The sequence below is a fragment of the Rana temporaria genome, chromosome 1 (assembly GCF_905171775.1).
Source record: "Rana temporaria chromosome 1, aRanTem1.1, whole genome shotgun sequence".
NCBI lineage: Eukaryota > Metazoa > Chordata > Amphibia > Anura > Ranidae > Rana > Rana temporaria.
Genome location: NC_053489.1, coordinates 377,571,884 through 377,579,959, shown reverse-complemented (window position 1 = coordinate 377,579,959; position 8,076 = coordinate 377,571,884).

Genomic DNA, 8,076 nt, shown 5'->3' with positions numbered 1-8,076 from the left:
GGGATTTCTATGGTAAACTATATGGTTCTGGTCGACAGGCTTCTGTGAGCTGCATCTCACAGTTTGACACCCTCCCTATCCCTAAACTTCAGCGGAGCATATAGCCGTTATGGAGGATCCGATCTCTGTAGCTGAAACGTTGGAGGTTATTAAAAGTCTGAAAAGGGGTTCGGCGCCTGGCCCGGACGGCTTCTCCGTACCATATTATAAATCATTTTCAGAGTTACTTGCCCCCTTTATGACAAAGTTTTTTAATGAAAAAGTATCAGGAAGGCCCCTTGTTGTGGAGCTAAACGCCGCCTTTATAACTGTCATACCCAAACCCGATAAGAACCCGGAAGACGTTGGGAACTATAGGCCGATCTCGCTGATAAACAACAACGTCAAAATCCTCACCAAGATTTTTGCTAATAGATTGAATTCCTTCATCAGCTTATACGTTCATAAGGACCAGGTGGGTTTTATCCCGGGGAGGCAGGGGCCGACCAGACTAGAAGAGTCATTGATATTATGTCAATTCTTCAATCTAATTGGCCAGGAGGGCCGAAACAGCGGGGGTATGCTGTTATCACTGGATATTCAAAAAGCTTTCGATAGTTTCCTGGCCTTATATTTTTACACTTTTAGATAGATGGGGTTTTGGTTGTCGATTTATTGGTATTTTGAAAGCCCTATATTCCTCTCCCACGGCGCGTATTCGTCTACAGGGGTACTACTCCTCTCCGGTTCAAATAGCAAGAGGCACGAGGCAGGGGTGTCCTCTATCCCCTATTATTTTCGCTATGGCCATGGAAACGCTTGCGGTTGCGATTCGAGAGAATCCTAACGTGTCCCAAGATGCACAAATGTGGCTTATTTGCCGACAATTTAATTCTATTTCTCACGTCCCCCCTGATCTCTATTCCCAATCTAAATAAGATCCTAGATGCCTTTGGGGCTATCTCGGGCTTGTTAGTCGATTTTTCTAAATCTCTAGCTCTTAATGTTTCACTTGACCCCGAGACGGTAACCCTGCTGAAACGGGATTTCCGGTTTGAGTGGAGTGACTCTGCTATCAAATATCTGGGTATCTTCCGAACATCTAAATTTGAAACACTTTACGCCCGAAATTACCCCCCTATGTATCGTAAATTGGAACAGGACTTGAAGTCTTGGTCTAAACTCAACTTGTCATGGCTAGGTAGAATAAATGCCGTAAAGATGACCCCTGCTTCCTAGGCTTCTCTATCTTTTTCGAGCCCTCCCGATTCCTTTGAGGAAGGATCACTTGAAATCCTTCCAGAGCAAAATTTTGGAATTTTGTTGGGGGGGGGGGGGGGTACGGGTTATAGGATTAAACAACAATCTCTTTTCCATTCGAGGAAACAGGGTGGCTTAGGGTTGCCCCACTTATATAAATATTATTTGGCATCAAGATTGGCTCAATTCTCCATAATTTTTACAAAATGGGATAAACCTGATTGGGTACAGATTGAACGGCAGGCAGTCCCTCTACACACCCTGGATTTCCTCTCATGGATGGTTCCCAAGTCGAGACCCCCTATCCTTGCCCCTACTCTCTCACTCGTATTACCTCTTTCGTAATCCAAATTTTCCCCCCGGATTGGACATAAAAGCTTTTCGATGGTGGCTTGACAAGGGACTATCGCCTGGGTCAGTTTTTCACCCCTAATGGTCCTGTTTCCCTAGCCTATTGTGTAAGTAATTTAGAACTCCCCGCCTTCAGAGAGATTTCGCTTTTTTCAAATTAGTCATTTTTTACATAGCATTTGGTCCTCTAAGCCGTCCCCTCCTAAATTCACAGATTTTGAATTATTCTGTAGTCAGTCCATCGAGGGGAGAGGAGGCATATCGATTGTCTATGCGTCACTATCCTCACCGTCCACTAAGTCCTCCTTCATGCTAGCATGGGAGGAGGAATTTCAGTTTAAGTGGAACCTGGAGACCTGGCAAGCAACTGTTTCCTCTGCTTTTAAAAGTATCATTAACATTTCTCTCATGGAAGCCAGTTTGAAGGTCATAACTAGATGGTACTTGACCCCCTCTAAGTTAGCTAGGATTTTCCCCTCAGCTGACCTTTATGTTTTAGGGGATGTCAGCTGTTGGGCTCCTTTGCACATATTTGGTGGGAGTGCCCTAGAATCAGGCCGTTTTGGAGAAAGATTCTTTTAACTATTAAGAAGGTTACTGGCCACGAGATTGCAGGGCACCCAGAGTCCTTCTTGTTGAACACTCACCTTCCTGGAATTTCTAAACAGACGCGTAGATTGATTCACTTTATTTTGCTCGGTTGCAAAGATTACTTTGGCCAAAGCATGGAAACTTTCGAGTGTCTCTGGTAAGGCGGCGTTCAGGAAGATCTCCTGGATCATGTGCCAGGAAAAGCTGGCCGCCATGCTGAATGACTCAATACCAAGTTTTGAATTGGTCTGGATTCCATGGGCTCAGTTTATGGGTATCTCGTCATCCCGGGAACCTAGGTCAATTTTTTGCTTGGTTATTTTCAGCTTGTTGAGATGGTAACTTCCTGTCGTGCATTCCCCTCTTCTTCCCCCCTAGTCCCACTTTTCTCTTCTTATCTTCTCTCTCTTTCTCACTTTATTCTTTTTTTTTTATGCGCTTTCCCTTTTTTTTCCCTTGTACTGATGCTTTATGTGGCCTTTTGTGCCGGGGTTGGGTCTCTTATGAGGCTTTATTAGTCATGGGGGTGGCCGGATGTCCTCCTCTTCTTTGAATCTTAGGGGTTGTTTTTGGGTTTTCCGTAATTTTACTGTTCGTACGGTTTATGCAACCCTATCAATCTGAACTTGGTCTGCCTTGTTTATAATTTGAGACCGACCCCAGTAGTCAACATGAGTTCGTGTCTTTTCTGCTCTGACTTGTTTTTGATGATTGCATGAATGCTTGATGTATTGTTACTCTTTTTTTCTTTTGAAAATAAAAATCTTTGAAAGTAAAACGTATTGATTTTCGGACAAGAATAGTCAAATGAAAAATCTTTGTACATTCGCTGAACGAAAGAATGAAATTCCTTTTACCAATAAGTTTTCTATTCTGCTCCTTTGAATTTTCCGATCACTGTGGCTGAAGAGGAATGGCGATTTGACCCCACAACAATCAGAAAATCAAAACAAACATTCTTAAAATAAATTTTTTTTTTTGAAGGAAGACTTTTCTTTAACCCACATCAATATGGGCACTTTCGCCCCCTTGCTTTCCAGGACAATTTTCAGGACCATGACAATTGTGCGGTCAATGCTTGTACACAAATATTTTTTACCATTTTGTTCGCACAAATAGAGTTTCCTTTTGGTGGTATTTATTCACGACTCCATATTTTTTTTTTTTTTTGCGAAATAAGTGAAAACAAACGGAAATGATGGCAAAATTTTTTTTTTTCATTATTCTATTTTATAAGAAATCCAATAAAATATTTTGTCATAAATTACGCCAAAATGTATTCTGCTACATGTCATTGGTAAACAAAAATCCTGTTAAGTGTATAATCATTGGTTTGTGTGATCACGGGACATATGTACGCAAATGATCATGTACAAATGTGCGCAGGTCATCTAGGACATGTGTGCAGATAATCATTGGGACATACGATTTTACCTATGTGGGGGACGACACATTGTGTTTTACTAGGCTGGTGATCGGTGTAAAAAACAGTTCATACACACAGATTACCAGCCGGCTGTAGTGATCCGCGCTCCTCACCAAGAACTAATGTGCAAGGAGAGCCGATTGCCTAGCAACCAGCTCTGTTTACATCACATGACAGCTGTGATTGACATGCCTGTCATGTGAGCAGGAGGGCCAATCACAGAGCCCTCCTGCCGATCTGAGATGCGCAGTGTCGGGTGACAGGGAGCGCATCGGGAACGTGCACAGCCCATGCTTGCGCGCACAATACCCCTCCTTCTGAGGGACGTTCCTGAACGTCCACTCAGGAGAGAGAACCCACCCTGCCGTACATTGCAGTGGCTGGGTGGGGGGAAGTAGGTTAAATAAAAGTCTGATATTTACCAGAGATTTAACCTCTAATCTTTGATACAGTAATCTCTTCTGTCTGTTATTCTCAGAGTGGATTAGAGATTTTGCTCCCTAATCATATAGTTAGTTGGCCCATTTAGATTTGCAACAATTACTGCGCAACACAATACGCTACATATGCTGCTGACACTACAATTAAATTGTGTAAGAGAATGTGTGATAAAGTTCAGCGCTATATGTAGCGCTCACCCCCGAAGGAGCGCTGGTGTTGTTTGGATCGGCGTATTAAGTTCCCTTGTAGTGTGTCTAGGGTAGTAACCGTGAGTAGTAGCAGTGAGCGAATGTCCCAGTCACCAGATGGGTTTTCAAATGCTTTATTCCAAGGCCCAACAACGGCCAACATCAACAGAGGGATAGGAAAGGTTGATGAAGCAATAGAGAACAGTGCGGTATCAGGCCTGGATCAGAAACACAAGCAGTCCTGCTCTCAGTAGTAGTAGTAGATACAGTTCGTCACCACTCTAGCCAGAGTGGGTGAAGTGCCTCCGGACAGACCCTTGCTATAAGCCTGGCAGCTGGTATGCCACTTTTAAGTTGCTGGGAGTAACATGTCTCTATTACAGACCTGGCTCAGGCCTCTGCCACAGGCTTTCTACTTCAGTACTCAAGAGAACAATTGGGATTGAGCGAATCCTCCCAGTAAATGCAATAAAAGGGGTCACTGGTCGACAGCCGACATGTACCTGTCAATTCTGGTGACCAGATCCCCGATGTTCAAGCCCTTTTGGATAACCTGCCTCCTGGTTCTCCTCAAACCGATCCCCCACCGAACGGCATACAGCCTGGGATCGTCTCAGTAAGTCACTCAACATCTGGATGGATTCCCATGGAGCAGGCAGCTCCGGCAAGGCGGGTCATGCGGGCAGGGTCTGTGGATGCGCGTACCCTGAAGGTGGATGCCGCACCTGGAACGTGGACCCCGCGAAGAGAAGAGTCGAACCCAGAACACGCGGCGGCTGCCACATATATACCCCTCCCCAGCATGCCCAGCGAGGGAAAAAACTCCTCTAATTGGCTGCGGGGGAAAAGCGGCTCTGTCAGAACCCCTCTAGCGCCAACTGTCGCCCAGGGGTGGGATTACACCCCTGGATCGCAGACTGACCTACAGGACAGTTCTAGAAATAGCAGCAGCCTGAAATTTGACAAATTATGAATGGGAGCAAAATAACTCTCATTCACCCACTAACTTTAGCGTAGTGCCAGTACTGAAAGTAAGGGGGCGCTACACTAATTAGCGCTGCATAGAGATTTTTAAAAGTAAATTTTTATACTTTACACATTAACTAAATTATACACCACACATAAGGTTATTAATCGAAAATAATCGGCCAACGAACCGATTATAAAAATAATCGTTGGTTGCAGCCCTATGGCCAGGTAACTGGTAGAGCAGTCTGGGCTTGCTGACCCGCCACCCCAGAGCCTCAGATCGAATTGTAGTAGGTATCAAGAGCCACATAAGCTGATGCCCCACCTCTGTAGCACTGGCTCCTATCCCATGCAGTGATACCAACTGTACTCCACCTCTTATCCCAGCTAACAGTCTGCAGAGTGGTGCCAGCAGCAGGAAAGAGGAGATCTTTAGGTCAGTGTGAAGCAATAAAACCGTGCATAGTAGTATAGGGCTGCTTTCACACTGATGTGCTGCTGTTTACCTTGGTGCAGTGTACCTGCAGGTTTGCTGCACTTAGCTATGGGCTTCAATGATATCCTGTTTAGTGCACTTTCTGAATGCAAGAGTTTGGGTGTGCATTCAGAGCGTGCGCCACACATACAGGATAATGATAGAATAGAAGTCTATGGCAAAGCACAGCCAACGCAGGGCAGTCGTGAAAGCACTGCACATGCCATCCAGGTAAACCACAGCACAGTGTGAAAGCAGCCTTATAGGGCAGTGGTCATCAACCCTGCCCTACAGGGCCCACTAACAGGCCAGGTTTGCAAGATAACTGAAATACATGACAGGTGATATCATTTGCTGCTCAGTGATTGCAGTATTCTAGACTGCATCTCCCCATGGTAATACATAAAACCTGGCCTGTAAGTGGGCCCTGTAGGGCAGGGTTGATGACCACTGTTATAGGGGACTCAGAACAGTGACGTTTTTATCCACCCCAACCGCACCCTCTTCAGCTGGGGTGGCCAGGGGTTACACGTCACAGCAGAAGTTGTGCACCCTGTCATGGTTGGACCATGACCCATTCGTGTGAACGAGGCCGCTCTGCAAATACCCTGCACCATTGTACAGTACAGAAAACAAGGGGTTAAAGGCAGCAGCATTGTGTTGCTTTCTTACCACCTGATTTAAACCCTTGGACCCTGCAGAAGCACGCAGATGCAGGGTGCTTGCAGAGTGGCCCCATTTACTTAAATGGGTCGCGTTTGGCAGGTGGCAGCAACCACCAAAAGCAACAGGGGGTTTAATACCTGCTGCGGCACAAGCACACCTTTGGCTGCTGCTGCTTCTGTAGCTAAAGGAGGTAGATTGTGGGTGGTGAATCCTCTGTAGGGTTTTACCACCCACCCCAGAGGAGCTGGCTCCCAGACCAGTTGATGGTGGCTTCACATGTGGACTCTCTGACCAGAAGTGCATTCTTTGACCAAGAGTGCCCGAGTTAAAAACCAGGAGTTTGAAACAGGAGTCTTCATTATTTTTTTCAATCACTGATCCAGAACAAGCTTGCAGCTAATAAAGTTGGAACTCTTGATAAATAGATTCAGCGGTGCAGCAGACGCTCTCACCTTAGTCTGCTAACCCCAGGGATAGCGAGAGCAGGACGCTCTCAAACGAGTGGGCTCTCCCCAGGGATGGTGCAGCCAGGCAGGGTCCTCCCAGCTCTCGGCTGCTGCAGACACCGCACAAAAAAACCAGGACAACCCCCCTAGTCAATTGATCCAGGGTTGCATCGATCGCCCATTAAGGGGTCAGGAAGGAATTTTTTTCCCCGATCGCTGCAGATTGGCACAGCACGCCTGGGTTTTTTTTGCCTTCCTCTGGACCAATCGGGGAGAGAAGACTCAACGAGTGACGGCTCACTTGGACAGTCTTCCACCCATCACCATATAAGACCCCCCCAATCAACATTACTTCCCTGCGTTTTTTTTCTGCGACCATGGGTTAACTAAAATACTCTGCAGAAACCATCCGGGAACTAAAACCATTTGCCTCTATACTCCCAGTTGTCACCAAAAAAAGCTCTAAGGAATGAGCGACTGTTGAGAATCAATCAACGATCTACAGTCAAAAACTACGCACAGGTACCCCAGCCCAAGTGCATAATATGCGCTTTGGTCAACACAAGATCGGCAGTAAAACACCGACAAGAAATCTATGATTTCATCCTTCAACACGATCTAGACTGCCTCTTCATCACAGAAAGCTGGCTGACAGCCGACTGCAACACCATTCTAGCAGAATTGGTGCCAGCAAATTATCGCATTCAAATGCAAAACAGAGTGGGGCAAAGAGGGGGGGCCTGGCGGTGATCCATAAGACTCACCTCTCGATCACCAAACCAGTCCTTCAAAACTCGCTTCCATTTATGGAAACCCTCACTCTGCAGCTGCAAACAAATCCCCAAGATACGGTCCATATGCTACTTTGCTATAGACCACCAGGCCCAAAAACGCACCTTCTCACGTCATTGACGGAATTCATCTCCACATATACCCTAAACATCAAACACCTTTTGGTGCTTGGGGATTTCAACCTCTGGGCCAACTCCTCGCTGGACCCCGTAGCCGACGCCTGCATCGACCATCTGGAAGGATTAGGTCTGCAGCAACTAATACAAGGCCCCACTCATGCCTCAGGCCATACGCTCGATCTCATTTTCAAACAAGATTTGGAAATTGACATCCTGGGAAATGAGCCGCAACCATGGACCGATCACCATGCCATCAAATTCACAATCACCAAAAATGCCAGCCCAAAAAAACGACAAAACCGGTGACAACTCACTGGACTAGATCTCAGAAGAAGCTCCACTCGGAACTCTTCAAAACACTAGGGAACAAAAT